The sequence below is a fragment of the Taudactylus pleione genome, unplaced genomic scaffold (genome assembly GCF_031769625.1).
Source record: "Taudactylus pleione unplaced genomic scaffold, aTauple2 ptg002847l, whole genome shotgun sequence".
In the NCBI taxonomy this organism is placed as follows: Eukaryota; Metazoa; Chordata; class Amphibia; order Anura; family Myobatrachidae; genus Taudactylus; species Taudactylus pleione.
In genome coordinates this window covers 130,627-147,638 of record NW_028287220.1, presented here as the reverse complement: position 1 = coordinate 147,638, position 17,012 = coordinate 130,627, and positions in this window count along the sequence as shown.

The window sequence follows — 17,012 nt, the reverse complement described above, 5'->3', positions numbered from 1 at the left end:
ACATATCACATATTATTTATCTGAATATCACCTTTATATAAATTGAAGACCCAATCATTACAGAGACCTATCATACAAATGTTGATTTTAACAACTACACAATAAGGGTATCCACCACGCAATCTGGATTAAGAACAACTGTCAGGGCAGTGAGGGATTATGTGATCATAAGTAAATATGTTACACACTATGGGGCCCATTTATCAAGTGAATTTGAGGTAAATTCTCCGAAAACACCTGTTTTCGGGGGTTTACCTCAAATACTAAGTATCCCCCGGATGTATGAAGGAGGGACCGCAGCAGGTATCTCCGATACCTGCTGTGATCCCTCCCATGCTGTTGGCAGCCGCCTCCCCCATAGGTTTCTATGGGGGATGCGATGCTGCCAAATGTATCAATATCGGGAATGCGAAGCATTCCCGATATTGTCCCCAGCAGCTAACGCCATCTGAAGATAGCGTTAGTCGCTGTAGTCTATGGCAACTTACCGCATAATTAGCCAGCGGAGGTATCTCACGAACCCTCCACCGGCAATGAGAGCCGCTCATGTGCAGTCCGTGGGACTGCGCATGCGCAGCAGCCCCGATTGCCCTCCGGAGACATCGCAGGGATGGGCTCCTTTCGGAGCCCGTCTCCTTGCATGTCCCAGATAATACATACAGCAGATAGGATCGCATTTTGCAATGCGATCAGTGGCGTTACTGGCATGCCCTGATCGCATTGCAAAAATGATCCTTGATAAATGGGGCTCTAAAAGCGCTACTGGGAAAAAGTCTATGCACAACGAAAATGTTCTTGTCGATGTTGCAGTCGATCATCTATTATATCAAACAATCCCAAGAAAAAATTCTGTACGTCAGGGATGGGGAACCTCCTGCCCGGGGACCTTAAAAGGCCCTCAGTATCATTTGGTCTGGCCCTCAGAGCTTTTTTCTGCTAGCCTCATTTGGCTAGCAGGGTGCCTAGAATGGCACACTGCAGCCAGAATCTATGCAGCAGGACTACCTGGAGCGTCCTTAGGATGCTTCAGACGGTCACACCGCTGCCCTTACTGCTCCCCGGAACATCCTCAGGATGCTCCGGGCATTGCTGTAATCACCGGCGATTGTGGCCACCCCCATGTGATATCACGTGGAGGGGGCATGGCCTAGAGCAGACCCGCAAATAATTATATATATACAGGTTGAGTCTCCCATATCCAAAATGCTCGGGACCAGGGGTATTTTGTATATCGGATTATTCCGTATTTTGGAATAATTGCATACTATAATGAAATATCTTGGGTATAGGACCCAAAACTAAACACAGAATGCATTTATGTTCTATATACACCTTATACACACAGCCTGCAGCTCATTTTATACAATATTTTTTATAATTTTGAGCATCAAAAAAAGTTTGTGTACATACATGAAATTAATTTATGTTTCATATACACCTTATACACACAGCCTGAAGGTTATTGTATACTGTATTTTACTGAAATTGTGCTTTAAAACAAGTTTGTGTACATTGAACCATCAGAAAGCAAAGGTTTCACATTCTCAGTCATACCAAAAATATTCCGTAATTCAGAATATTCCGTATTTCGGAATATTTGGATATGGGAGACTCAACCTGTATATCAAAATGGCCCTCGGCAGAAAAAAGGTTCCCCACCCCTGCTATAAGTGATCAAAGAGGATCTTATCTTCAGTGTAGCGATGATGTAATATCTAATCTCCCAAAAACAGCAATCGGCACTCAAAGAAGATGGAAATTAAAACAGCAATAGTGTAATACATCCAAAGCAAGATTTATTATGTCATAAAAACTCACAACATTAGGCCACTAAACGGCCATATTATGTGGATAAATATTAGAAGGTATATCAAAAGATATAAATAATGAATGTGCTATTAGGTTGGAACCGTACTGTGACTAGCACCTGGCTAGAAGTTTAGAATAGAGTTTTATGTGAGCGTTATCTGGAATTCTTCCCTTCTCCCTTCAGGCAAACTGCCAGGGTGTCCACGGTCAGTGGCGGACTGGGCCGGGGCAAGGTGCCAGATGCCCCCGGGCCGGTCCTATTTTCAGTGCTGTGGGCTGGCCTCTGGCACCTGTAGACAGCATTACATTGCGCCCTGTTTATTACCAGAGGGCCGGTTGAAGCCGGGAGCAACATAAACCCATTGTTTGCCTGGTCCAAAGTACAGCTGCAAGTGCATAAACATTGCCCCGCCCCTGTGTATGCCTCTCTTCTCCCCAGTCTGCTGTCTCTTCCAGTCCTTCTACACTGGCCGGCATCAGTGATGGCTGCGCTGCAGCCGCTGCTGTGCGAGCCCATACAGCGGCTTTACATACTCCAGGGATGAGCAGCTTAGGCAAAACCAAGGGTGTGTACAGGACCACCCCTTAGCAGTGGATTACCCTCGGTCCCGGTGTGCACAGTCGGGCAGCGGCCACTGCAAGCAAAGAATCAGGAGCAGATCTTTCACCATGACCACCGGATTAACACGTGGGCGGTGCGCCATCGGGTGAGGGGAGGGAACGAGGCACCTTCTCTTCTGCTCCCCTTCCCAGCTGTACCGCGTGGTCTGTTTGCCAGACTGCCACCAGTGTTGTCAGCCTGTTAGAATTAAAGCGATCCCTGCAGTGGCTGTGCTGACACAGATGTCCGGCAGCTTCCCCTGGTAGACCGGATCACCTGGAGATTACATAGAGAGGTAAGTTGTCTAGGGGTCCTATGGGTGCTACTAGGCCATGGACTGGCTGTCCAGCTGTGTTGAGACTACAAGTCCCAAAACATCTTGTCAACTGGACCACCTCTGGTGGAGACATTATGGCTGGATGGTTTAATATATATATATACACACTCTTGTACTTATGTAGTCAGATCGCAGTCCCCATTATCAGTCCTATGTACTAAACTACAAAAAGCAAAGCTTTTCAAAGTTTAGTCCCGTTAGTTTACACCATCGTCAGATGGTGTAAACCACTATTAGCCTATGGGGGCTCCAGGTGCAGGAGAGAGATCTTTCGATCTGTCCCCCGCAGCCAGTTGCGAAAGCTGACGCTGTGCGCATGCGCAGTTTCAGCTTCCCCCCGGGGAAGTCTTTCACTTCTGTGAAAGACTTCTCCTAAATGACATGGATTTAACTCGCGGGGACAGCGGTTACCGCAGCTGCTGTCCCTGCGAGTTCCCCTTGGTACATAGCGGGGATATTTTCATTAAAAACGAAAATATTCCCAGCGAGATGGATACATAATATTTGCGGCTGTGCCGTGATTATTAGTATATAGACCCCTTAGCACTGTGGCTGATGCGTGCCGGTGCTCCTCTCTCTCTTCTGCTACTGCATCTCAGGTTCAGTATCTGCAGGTACAAGGGCCGGCAACCAGTAGTTCTGCTGTGCGAGTCTGACAGGTCAGACAAGTTGATATTTTTTTCCCTATGGGGGCCAAAGTGTTTGATTTTTCTGTGTCTTTTTCTCCCTGTGGGGGCCCCATATGTATTTTTTGTTTCCCTGTGGAGGTCAATGTGTTGTTTCCCGTTTCCCTGCGGGGGACAATGTTTGTTTATTTTCCTTGTAGGGGCCAAAATGTGTGTCTGTATTATTATTATTAATAATTATAATAGTATTAATTGTAGATCTAGTTGGATTGGGGGGGGGAGGCAAACGGCGCTCTGAAATTTCTTGCACAGGGTACTAGTGGACTTGGAGCTGACCCAAACCCCATAATTTTACAATAAACGTATTCAAAACTTGTGCTGTGATTGCAACTAGCAACTACAACTAGCGGATTTCTGCTCGCACCCTCTGGTGATGTGTAAAAAGTGATGATCGTAAAAGCCATCATTTCACTTCCATTGCTGACCATACATATGCAGCCCCCATTACCGGGAAGAGTTCTGGTGGAACCCTCTCCCCGGAAATTTATGCTGAGTGCAGACCATAGGCTACAGCAGCCAACGCCATATTTAGACACCGTTAGCTGCCGGGGTCAACCTTGGGAAATCTGACAGTTTTGCGGCTGCTGTTGGTAAAGGAGAAACTGCTGCAAGTATGGAGATATCTGCTTCGGTCCCTCCATCATACAAGATCCTAATATTGGCCCTCATTCAGACCCACTCGCAAGCGGGCGCACGTACGTTAGGCGTACGTACAAAAATATTTAAATTCAATGGCTCGCTCGTATTTTCGTTCGCATCTAAAATTCCTCCCTAAACTCTGACGACCCCTCCTCTAACTAACGAGCGTACGAAATAGCGAGCGTACATCCCCGAAATGGCTTGAAAGGAACGCACGCACACGTATAAACAGGAAGTGGCCTTGTCAGATGTCGATTACCTGCTCCTTTATTCTGCCTACCTCCATCAATCGTATCATGGCAATCAATGTATCAATTAGCTTAATTGTTTTGTTTTTTTCAACACAATGCAAGAAACTTTACTCTTGTCCGTGTTTGTGTTTACCCGCAGAATACGTACGGATGAAACATTCGCTTTTATTGTTCAAAAAACATGTGAACCACAATTAAACAATTGTACTATTGCTGTGGATCCCCGCATATTTCCCTGGGTTCATTTCTTTATTTAAATTTGCTTACGCATGTCACTGCATCAAGCCTATCCTAACTCTCCAGAGATTTCTGGCCCTGTCGAACACATGACTCATACACTAACCAATAAAATTGCTCCTGTTAATTTCCAAAATACATTAGCCAATCAGAAAATTTTTACACACTTTATCAAAAATGATTTTTAAGAAAAACACCATTGCCATCATGAGAGCCTCCGCATTCACCAGGCGTGAGCTGCTGGTGCTTACGGAGGTCATGGATCGCCGGATCACCAGCCAGCCTCAACCCATGACCAACCGGCAGAAGCGCTCCGCGTATGCGGAGGTACGGTCCCGCCTGCGGTCCTTCGGCTCACGCCGAAACATCGGGCAGCTGGAGCGCAGGTGGTCCGACCTGCAACGGCGAACGCCCCGCTTGCTGGCATGCTTTCGCATGCAGATCCTGGCAAGTAAGTGTTATGTATTGTGGTTTTCATGTTTGTGTTTGTGGGGCAAACTGCGTGTGCATGTTTTCCTGTCTGTTCTATTTATTATTTGTACTCATATCTGCGTCTGCATGTTTTCCTGTCTGTTCTATTTATTATTTGTACTCATATCTGCGTGTGCATGTTTTCCTGTCTGTTCTATTTATTATTTGTACTCATATCTGCGTCTGCATGTTTTCCTGTCTGTTCTATTTATTATTTGTACTCATATCTGCGTGTGCATGTTTTCCTGTCTGTTCTATTTATTATTTGTACTCATATCTGCGTCTGCATGTTTTCCTGTCTGTTCTATTTATTATTTGTACTCATATCTGCGTCTGCATGTTTTCCTGTCTGTTCTATTTATTATTTGTACTCATATCTGCGTCTGCATGTTTTCCTGTCTGTTCTATTTATTATTTGTACTCATATCTGCGTCTGCATGTTTTCCTGTCTGTTCTATTTATTATTTGTACTCATATCTGCGTCTGCATGTTTTCCTGTCTGTTCTATTTATTATTTGTACTCATATCTGCGTCTGCATGTTTCCCCTCTTTTTCTGAATTTTTAATTCTACTGCTTTTTTTTTTGGTTTTATTTTATTTTTTTTTATTTTTTTTTGTTTGTTTGCCCGGATTTGTCCATAAACTAAACGCAATTTATTTGACATATTTTAGGGGGACAGCCAAGACTCCGCCGTCAACGTCGGCGTTCCCGCCCACTCTCCCCAACCCCCAGCCAACACTCCACCCCAAATCTTTCCCCTATTCCCCACTCCTCCCCATCCTTCCCAGACCCTCTCCCGGAAATGTCGGGCCTCCTTCCCCTCCGTCCCACTTCCCCCTCTCCTCCACCCACCCCTCTTCCAATTACCCCCTCCCCGGAGTCCAGCATAACTCCGCCCCATTCTTTGGGGAATGACGGATCCTCCGAGGAGGATCATGGAGGTTTGGCCGGAGCTCCCGATTTGTTTCCCGGTATGTTTTTTATTTATTTTTTATAAAGCACAAACTGTTTGTATGTAATCATGTGTCGTGCCTTTCTTTGTGTTTTTGTGGCTTGACTTTTGTTGATTGTGAAGGTTTGCCTTTACCTCTTCCTGGTGATTTAAGCATACACATATCATACCTGTGGGAATTTGTACCTAGGCCTTGTATTTTTGCCAGCCCACCCTTTTTATTTCTGTTTTTGGGTTTAGGAGTGATTTGTTTTTTTTTTTATGTTTTTCTGTGGAGTCCCTATTGTTGTATTAACCCACACACTTTTCTCACCCACAGAGGAACAGAGGCGTCGGCAAGAGGTGGCGGATGTTGTGGGGCAGATGCGCCACCATGTAATCGGCCTTCTGGTGGCCCTCGACCGGCTGTCTGGCCTCCTTCGGCATTAGATTTTTTTTTTTTTTTCTATTTTCCAAATAAATTTATTAAGACAAATATACGTTGTGGATCATTTTTAAAAACCAAAACCAAGATAGTTTAGCCTGACATAAGTTCCTGCAAGGATTTCCCTTTTTTAAAAGTTAGATTGTGTTTTGTCTTTGTATGTCAAACAGACACCAGAAACACATAACAGTAACAATGTCATTTCCCTTTTTGGGTGTAGTGTCAATTTCAGATTTCTACATTTTCCAGGTTCCTACTTGGTGCGCAAGCTGCTTAGGCCAATCTTACAAATCCCAAGGTTGGGCCAGGCTTCCTTTTGGTGTGGATTGGGAAGCTGAAAACATATTTCAGTTTTGCTCAACTGGCGTCAGTACTGGTTTACCCCTTAGTCAAATGTAACTTGTGTTAACCTGGTTACACTTGCTGTTAACGTCCCAAAAAAGGAAGACCATTTCACTCTTCAAACATTTATTGACAACATAACAGAGAAAACAAAGTGGTCACTCCCAAAAAAAATACACAGTGATAAATTCAAATACAACACATACCAAGAAATAATTAAATAAAAACACAAAATCAAGAACTGGTTGACGAAGGACCATGCCAACATGATTCCACAAACATGGCGTTGCGATATGGGTTCAAGAATATATGCCCAAAAGGAACAGATCCAGGTTTGGTAAGGGTAGCAGGAAGTAGTGAGCGTTGGAGTGCCAAAGATTATGTGAACAAACAGAAGATGGTGAGAAAATTAAAAATAAATTAGATGTTCGCCAAAAAACACAAACACATTAGGTATAAACACTGGAGTTTTGTTCAAACTTACCTAAAAAATCTGGCCACCACATCATCGCGTATGGCCCCCCCACATACTGACCTTCGACCAACCTCGGGGGGGCCATCCTCAGGTAAGGCATCCTCTGGCTGCATTGGGACACCACTCCTTATGGCAATGTTGTGAAATATCCCACACAGGACCACAATTTTCGACACCATATCCGGCACATACATGAGCTCGCCACCAGAGCGGTGGAGGCATCTGAATCGGCCTTTTAAAAGGCCGATACAGCGCTCCACCACTTGCCTGGTGGCTGTAAGTGCGGAATTATACGCACTTTGTGGCCCTGGTGTGGGAGCCAAATAAGGAGTGAGCAGCCAGGACATGCAAGGGTATCCACTGTCTCCTGTGAACAAAAATAGACCACATCAGGAACACTGTGTATCAAGCTTAACATTGTTATGTACTAAAGGTCTCCACTTACCCAGAAGCCACGCATCACCAGCTTGTAGGTTGGTTAATTTCTGCCATATCCCTGATTGCCGGATGACGAAGGAGTCATGAGCACTTCCGGGTAATTTAGCATTCAGGGACAGGATCTGGAGGGAGGCATCACATACCACCATTACATTCAGGGAGTGATAGTGTTTCCTGTTTCTAAATATTGCCTCCAGCCGTGCTGGAGGCTGAAGTGGTATGTGAGTACCATCCACAACCCCTATGATGTGTGGGAAGCCAGCTATTTGGTAAAAATTGGCCTTGGCCACACTAAGGGCACCCATATCCAAAGGCATTTTAATAAAATGATGGAGGTGCTTGAAAAGTGCCTCCATCACTGCCCTCAGGATCCGGGAAAAGGAGGATTGGGAGATGCCCGCCACTATTCCAACCGTTGTTTGAAACGATCCTGAGGCACAGAAATGTAACACCGCCATAAATTGCGTCAGTGGTGGTATTGCTGTTGGACTGTCAATTTGCCGCTCAAGATCACTTTCTATTATTGAGAGAGTGTCTATGATGATTTTGGGAGGTAGACGGTAGCGTCTTAAAACCTCATCATCGGGCATTCCAAAAAGGGTGACACGTGTTCGAAATATCTGGGGCCTTGCATGCCTACGATGCCTACGCCTGGGACGAGTTTGAGGTTGGTCGTCTTCCGGGAGCAGGGCCAGAACAATTCGCCCCAGATCTACCTGAAATTCAAAGTTTACAATTTAAGGCTTTTGACCCACCCCAAAAGTAAGAAAAAACAACTTAGCTTTCTGATACCATCCATAGCTGCTTACATGCCGGGGTATTGTCATGATACGTATAAACTGTAAAAAAGCCAACAATGAGACTTCAAAAATTTAGAGGGTGTTTTTTTTGTTTAAAAATTGTTGCAAGCCAACACAGAAAATAGCGGAAAAACACATTTGGCCATCGATGAAAACTACATTGCACACCGTACGTCAAATAGGGTTCAAATGGACCCAAAAAATGGAAAAGGGAAAAGCAAAACTGGATTATATGATGAATAAGCCGTCAAAAATGCGGTAATTAATTCGCAAATGCAAGTCACTACACCAACAGTCAAAAATGCGGTAATTAATTCGCAAATGCAAGTCACTACACCAACAGTCAAAAATGCGGTAATTAATTCGCAAATGCAAGTCACTACACCAACAGTCAAAAATGCGGTAATTAATTCGCAAATGCAAGTCACTACACCAACAGTCAAAAATGCGGTAATTAATTCGCAAATGCAAGACAAAAAATGGACTTACCCAACTCGAATATATAAGATTTCCACAAAAAACTTCTTTGGGTCCGAAAACCCAAAAAAACTAAAAAAGATGAAATGAGTGTTAAACAAATTAACGAACCACAAAACAGAAGAATACACCAATTGGCCACAAATTTGAATGCACAAAACTTACCAAATCAGGAAAGGATGTTGAAAAAATGCAAAAAATGCGAACGGAAAAACCAAAGAAATGTAGCAAAAACAAACAAAAAAACAACTCTGCAAAATCCTCCAAACGCAACCAACCAAATCCAAACCACTTAACCGACAACACTCCAACAACCCCACCTCGAATCCACACACACCAAGCCATAAATAGTGTTTATTTTCCCGCACAAATTAAGGATGAATCATAGGGACGCACAATCAATGATGCGGCCGCAAACTAAGGACGCATGTATAAATACGTCACGAAATCACATAGAATTTCTGGATGATTTCATGCTGGAAGCAGAGACATGGCTTCAAACCAGGGAAACAATGGTCAAAATTGCGGCGGTAAGGCCTTCATGCATTTTGTGTCAATGATTCTTTTAAAACATAATATTGTGCAAGTTGTGAAGTGGCTAAATCTGCATATTTACCCAAATAGGTGAGGAGGATGACATGGAAGAGACTGCTGGCCCCAGTCAACCCGCCAAAGCTGCCAAAAAAAAAAGGCAGCCACATTTCACAAGCAAGGAGATGGAGGTTTTGATCCAGAAGTGCGTTGACATCCTGCCCCAGGCAGCCAGGAATATGAGCCAAAGCCAGAAGTGGAGAATGTGGGAGGAGGTCGCCGTTGCTGTCAATAGGGTGGGTGATTATGTCCGTCTAGCCCGGGATGTCAAACGGCGGTAAGTAAACACTTTCCCATCCTATAAACAAACCCCATTGTAAAAAAAAGGATAATGGTTCCAAATTCATTCCACAGATGGGCAGACTTCAAATATCGTCTCAAACAAAAACTTGCCGACAGGGCTAGGCATGCAAGGGGGACAGGTGGGGGTCCCACCCCTGTGTCATTGGAGTTGACAGACTTAGAAGAGATGGCACAGGGGTGTGTGCAGGCTGTGGAGGTGTTTGGCGTGTCCAACATGGATACGGACATGCCAGACTTTGCGGCTCCTCATGTTGGCCAAGGTAAGTCTTGTGATGTCACCAACTCAGAAATGCTATTGTGCCAATATGTAGATTCTAATGTGAGTCTTTTCTCCAATTTCCTAACAGAGACAGAGGCGGATGAGTCTGCTCCAGAGGGGAGCCTTGGCCGCAGAATTTCTGCTGACTCTGCAGGGGAGGAACCAGTACATCCGGCTGAGGACCCTGCAGAAGCCAGTCCAGGGCGTGCCCCCTCGCAGGCAGTGGGCCTCCTCACAGAACTCAATTTTAAATCGGATTGCCATACGGAGATTCTGCAGAGGATGGACGCCAGTCTGATACGGGTGGCTGAGGCCCTGGAGCAAAATGCTGCGGCCAACGTGACCATTGGTCAGGCCCTGGCGGAAAATACCAGGGCCAACATCCGCATCGCCGATGCCCTGGAGCAGCTCGTTCGCCAGCACATGGTGGAGCCGACCTCCCTTCCTGCCGGAACATCCGGATCCTCCACCTCTGGCACAACATCAGGCAATCCTCCAAATGTGCCTAGCCCTGTGCCTAGTCCAGAGGCCACAACATCTGCCTCTGGACAGGCCAGCCCGATGGCATCCCGGACCCGGTCTGGCGCCCACCCTCACCCAGCCAAACGGGCGAGAAAACGGTGACAGCAATGGCGACTTTTCCCACACTCCTTCTGTGCTTGGCTCATATTCCTTTCTGGTCAAAACTTCCCTCTCCTTTCTTGTGAAATGTTTTTAAATTTTGTATTTACGCTTATGTTAGCAGTTATGTTTTTGTTTTTTTTGGATCAAATATCTTGGCCACAAAAAAAGGCAATACAATATTAGGCCAATTTGTTTGTGTGTAAACAATAAATTAAAAACAAAACACTGACATTGTATTGTGACATTATTGGACAAATGGGTTACATTTAATCCTGGCCTTAAACGCAAAAACTGACCCTCTTAAAAAAAAAAAAAAGGCCTCTTTAAGGAACGTTTAAAAAATCACATAGCGATGCAAATTCCACAGTAAACCAAAAAAAAGGGGAGCTAATTAAAAGATGATGACATTATTGTTACAATAGGCCATAACCACCAAATTGTGGCCAAAATAAAACCCCAAAAATGTACGCTAATTGATTGTGTAATCATGACATTAGCAGCTCTGATTTCCACCTGCGTACGCTTTTGTGCTATCCCAATAAACTGCTTTCCAAACACATACCAAGCCGGATTTCAATCCAACACTAATTACTTTACTGACCAGCCGCGATTAATCGCTGCACCATCGTGGAGTCCCGGGACGGAGGAGAAGGCCATCGCCAATGTGGTCGAGTAATCCTGACCCTAAGCTGTGCGAGCATTTTGAAGGGAAAGCGGATGTTCCAGTGACGTATGAGACGGTCCGAACACATTTGACGTTCGCATCTGCTAATGTATGTACGCCCCAAAAACGCCTCGCCACGCCTGCGTTTTTTCATCTCCACCCCCGTCAACACCCAAAAACGCCCTGTTCTGTCAATCACATTTGACATGTCACTTCCTGTACGCTATTTTAGGAACGAGAGAAAAAAAGCTCGCAATCTGCCGTACGCACATGCGCAGTGTAACACCGACGCATGCGCGGTTAGTCAACATCGGAACGCAACGAGCGTACTGTTGTTAACGTGCGGCTCTGAATGAGGGCCATTATTTGATAAATAGGCCATTATATGATATTTTCTTTTTTTTTTAGCAGTCTTTTTAATCACTGTGTATTGTTCCTGCTTGTATTATAAATACCTGTCAAGTATTTAAATCCCAGCCTGGTTTTAATTGGCCTTAATGATCATTTTATACTTTAATGTTATATTTTTGGGTAAATTCAATTAGCCACAACCTTTTGTTATTCAATTAGAAAATCACTTTATGTTAACACAAGTAAATGAAAGCTTTTAGTTCGCACCTCCAGGGTAGATAAAATCATTATTTTAATAGGAAAATGTCAGAACACAGTACAGTACCCCTGGGACCCCTCTCACAATGTAGGGGGGAGCAGGGTTAGTGTTCAGTAACTTCACCTGGGACGCCTAGAAACTTTGCTCAGACCATGGCTTTCTTTTTTTAACAAGTTTATTTTGAGATTTTACAAAAGTAAAATAATACAATTATACGTGCATAAGCAAGAAAAGAGGTATTTGGAATATACAGACAAACAGAATAGCATGGTATCATTTTGACACATTTATCAACTAACTAATCTAAAACACATATTAGAATAGATCGTATAGAACAATACAAAATATAAGATATTGAGAAAATATAAGTGGAAAACAGATCCACTTAGGAGATGGAGAGAGAAAGAGAAAAATGGAAAGAGGAAAAAGAAGGGGAAAAATATGTTGGGGGGACAGGGGAAGTAAAGAGGAGACCGAGTCCAGGTTTATATTGTATAAAAGGATAGAGGAGATATATTCCGCACAGGTCAATTGTAGATAGAGAGTATTCCTATAAACCCCTAATGTTACATATAGAGTATTCTCATATATTCTTAGTAGGGGGTGCTATCATTGACAACAGTTATAGCAAAGTCCACACAGGTTTATATTGTATATTGGGAAAGGCTGTTTAAAAAATGACCATTGCAGAGTAAAAAAAAATAAATTATGGTCGCTAAAGTAGTAGGTTCGAAAAGCCTGAGGGAAGGGTACCATGTGGTGTGGTGTTATTATATAGAAACCAGTCACCCCAAACTAAGAGAAACTTATGGGAGGTGTTGGAGATAAACTGATATTTTCTCCATGGCCGCCACGTGCCAGATTTTATTTATAAGTTGTTGGCAAGGAGGAGGGTCAATATCTTTCTGGTGCCTTGCAATTAGGTATTGAGCTGCATTTAAAATATGTGACGAGAGCTTATCAGAATGCGGGTTAAGGCCCTCAAGTGGACACCCAAGGAGGAAAGACCAGGGAGACTTAGTCAGTGGTACTTCATCCCAGAAATTTACTATTTTAGGGCATGACCACCATATGTGTATGTAGGTGCCCATCTCGCCACAACCTCTCCAACATCGGTCAGAGGCTAGATGATACATTCTATGCAGACGGGCAAGTACCATGTACCATCTATAATATACCTTGTAGGCATTTTCCTTTATTAAGGTGGAAATAGAAGACTTGGATACCCTCTCCCGTACCACAGATCAAGTGCCCTCATCAGGTGGACTCCCCGGATCCTTTTCCCACTGAAGTTCATGGCCTGGTGTATCTGGTAAATGAACATACAGTAAAAGGTTATAAATGACAGATATAATGCCTTTCATGAGAGGGTTGCGGAGACACAAAGACTCATAAGGTGTTAGAGATCTATCAATTGAATTCATGGGAAAAGAGTTAATGAAGTGTCGTATTTGAATATAAGCAAAAGTGTTGACAGAAGATACATCAAATTTATTCTGCAAGGAATCCAGAGAGGTGCATCCACCCGACTCAAACACATCAAATACCACACTAACCCCACCCTTAATCCATGAAGAATAGCGGGCAAGGTTAAAACCTGGGGGTAAATGCTGGATTCGACCATATAGGAGTAATGGGGGATGAATAGGAGGTAATGTTAAAATGAGATTTACAGTAATCCCATATAGAGCATATAAAGGTGATAACCGGGTGTGAGTGAGCAGATTGAGGCCTATCAGGTGTAGCCAAGCCTACAATAGAAGACATAAAGGAGATGTTGCACATGTTAGTTTCAACTTCCACCCACTGGGGTGTCTGGGAAGATGCAAACCAAGCTATTGCCTGACTTAAATGAGTAGCATAGTAATAAAGGTTGACATCGGGAAACCCATTGCCCCCATTGGTGGTGGGACGACGGAGAGTCAGAAAACTGATGCGGGGAGGCTTGGATTTCCATACAAATTGGACAAACCACCTGTGTATTTGCAATAAAGTTGATTTAGGCACAGGGAGGGTCTGGAAGAGGTAGAGTAATCTAGGCATAAGGTTCATTTTAACTGCCATTATCCTACCTAACCAGGAAATGATTAGACCTCACCATTGTAGGAGGTCCAGTTTAATTTTTTTAAGCATAGGGGGTAATTCATGGAGTATAGGGTGTCATACCTGTTTGTTATATAAACTCCTAAATATTTAATTTTAGGGGGCGCCAGGCAAAGTTATAATTGTGATGCAGGAGATCCAAGGCCCTAGGTGATATATTGAGTGCGAGAGACTCAGTTTTAGAAAAATGAAAAAAAAAAAAAAGACGGGAATTCTTTTACAGCGCTACACCTAATGGGAGAGCTGCTCTTGTCAGTTCTCAGTCTCCCCAAAGACTAATAAAACTTTGAACCAAAAAAATTGGAAAACCGACACAAGCGCTACCCTTTTAACCAAAAGAGTCATAGGCTCGTAATAGATGGTGATAGAAGTGATATAAATACTTATGTAACTATGTCTGGCACACTATAAGACATTTGTCAGGTGTACACTGTCTTGTGCCATTGGTTATAAGTAAAGGGGACGAGAGAAGACCATTGACGCAGACCCTAGCTGAAGAGGTAGTGTATAAGGCCTGGATGCCCTGGAGAAAATTACCACCTAAGCCAAAGGCCCTCAAAGGTTAAAGCATGAAGGGCCAGCAGATCCGGTCAAAGGCCTTCTCAGCATTCAGGGAGAGCACCAGTGGCTTTCTTTTTTTATTATGATAGCACATCTGGGGATGGTGTTACCAGAACAGGGAGTACCACCTTGATAGTTGATGGATGAAAAATAGGTACTCTCAAGGGGGTTACTTTAAGAATAGGCTGTTACTCATGGGCCAGTGCTTTGTACATGCCCCCAGGCTAAAATTTGCCAGCCAGCCCCTGTCCATGGTGGCTTGTTTCCTTATTTCCACAAGAAGCAGGTAAGCCCAAATGTCTTCAACACTTTTCAAGTCCTTAGACTGCTCCTCAGAGCTATATAGACTGAAGATCACAGGGCACCATGTCCTATATTGAAATTTGTTAATGGATGATTTAATGAAGAGACTAGAACTGGAATTCCAGTTTGAAAAAAACTAAGTTGAAATTCTAAAACAGAATTGGGGTCTGGAATTTAAATCAAAGAAAGAAGAAATTTCCTAAGTTCCAATCTTTTTTTCTGGGACTTCTTATACCCATGTTGTCTGTTCTTGGCTATGATTGAGGTATATCGTCTTTGATCCCCACTTACTTTTCTTTTTATAAAAGAGTTATTGTTTGGGAGTTCTTGACCCAGAGAGGTATACCAGGATTACACATGGGCAGCATAGTGTAAGGAACTCAGGCTTGTACACAGGTTGCAGAGCGTCAGGAACTCAGGATTATGGTCAAGCAGCTCATAGGTATTAGAGTATCAGGAGTATAAAAATAGCAGAATGTTAGAAAGTCAGTATTGCACAAAGGTAACAGAGTGACAAGATTGCAGGGTAGCACACTGGTTGCAGAGTGACAGGGAATCTGAGCTGCACATGGGTAGCAAACCCGCATTAGGGTAGCAGAACATCATGAACCCTGAGTGTCAGGAACTCAGGGTTGCACACTGGTAACAGGATGCAATGAACACAGAATTTCACACTGGGAACACCAGAAACTGAAGTGTGCAGGAACAGAATACCAGTAACTCAAGATATCAGTAACTCAAGATATAAGGAACTCAGAATAGCAGAATCAGTCACAATACCAAATCACAGTAACAGTGTAAGAACATCATCTGATAAATGATCTGACCTAATATTAAAGAGCAGGGAGCACATACAGCTCTTTTTTTTTTTTTTTTAAAGCATTTTATTAATTTTTCAATAGTACAAAACAGAATGTATTGACATTGGGACCATACAATTAGTCATCAACAGGTAAACAATGAAAGAATAATACAGCGTACAAACATAAGGATGACTCAAGAAGCAGTTAAACGGCAAAAGTACTCCGCATGGCACATTCATGTATCAGTAAAAAAGTCTTCGTGGTCCATAAGGCAGAAGTCACAACAAAAAGAAAATACTATGGTGTTCCTGCAGTAGCATGGGCTGAAGCATAACACAGGATTATGATATGAGGAAGCAATACTGTATATGTGAGCAGTGCCAGATTAAGGTCCAAATGGGCCTGGAACTGAAATTTATGAAGGGCCTATTGTGTGCCACCACAGGTGATGTGACTAGCGCTGTGGTGGTGTGACTAGTGATGCGGGGTGTGTGGTTGAAGTTGTGGGGGGTGGTCTGCAAATGGGGTGTGGCCTGTGCCAAGGTGAGTGACTAACGCCTACCTTGAAAACCTCAATCTCCCTCCCCTCTTCCCTTTTATCAATAGTATAATGTGAGAATCTACAAATTAATAAAGAGAATGTTTATTTAAATGTAAAACCCATTTACTAAAGTGTCTATAGGTCACTTAGTGATGTCATGAATGTGAAATATTTCTATATATTAAAAACAAGACCTTTCCTTATTAATAGCTATTCTGAGAAGATATTAGATCAGAAGTTGTGGGGCAGAGCAGCAGAGAGGGGGATGACTAAAGGGTTGTGGGGAGGCGGGACCGGGTGGAAGGGAGTTGTGGACTGAATTTACCTGGCACATACTAGTGTGTGTATATATACATATATATGTATGTTTAACCCACTCTTGCGCATAAATGTGTGTATATAATAAATATATAGCAGAAACAGGCGGCACTCCCGGCGCCTTAGGAAATAAACCATTCACTCGCAGAGTAATTTCTATCTGATAGATAATATGAGAGAAATAACTCTGCGAGTATATGGTTTAATTTCTTAAGATGCCAGGAGTGCTGCCTATTTCTGCTATATGTTTTCTCCTCTCCCTGCAAGGAAAGGTAATCAGGAGGGCACTGGGTGCAAATTACTGACATCAAAGCATTTGGAGTATCGGTCTATGGCTGTTTTAATACATATAGCATATGCTATATACTACATGCTAGTGTATGCTATACACA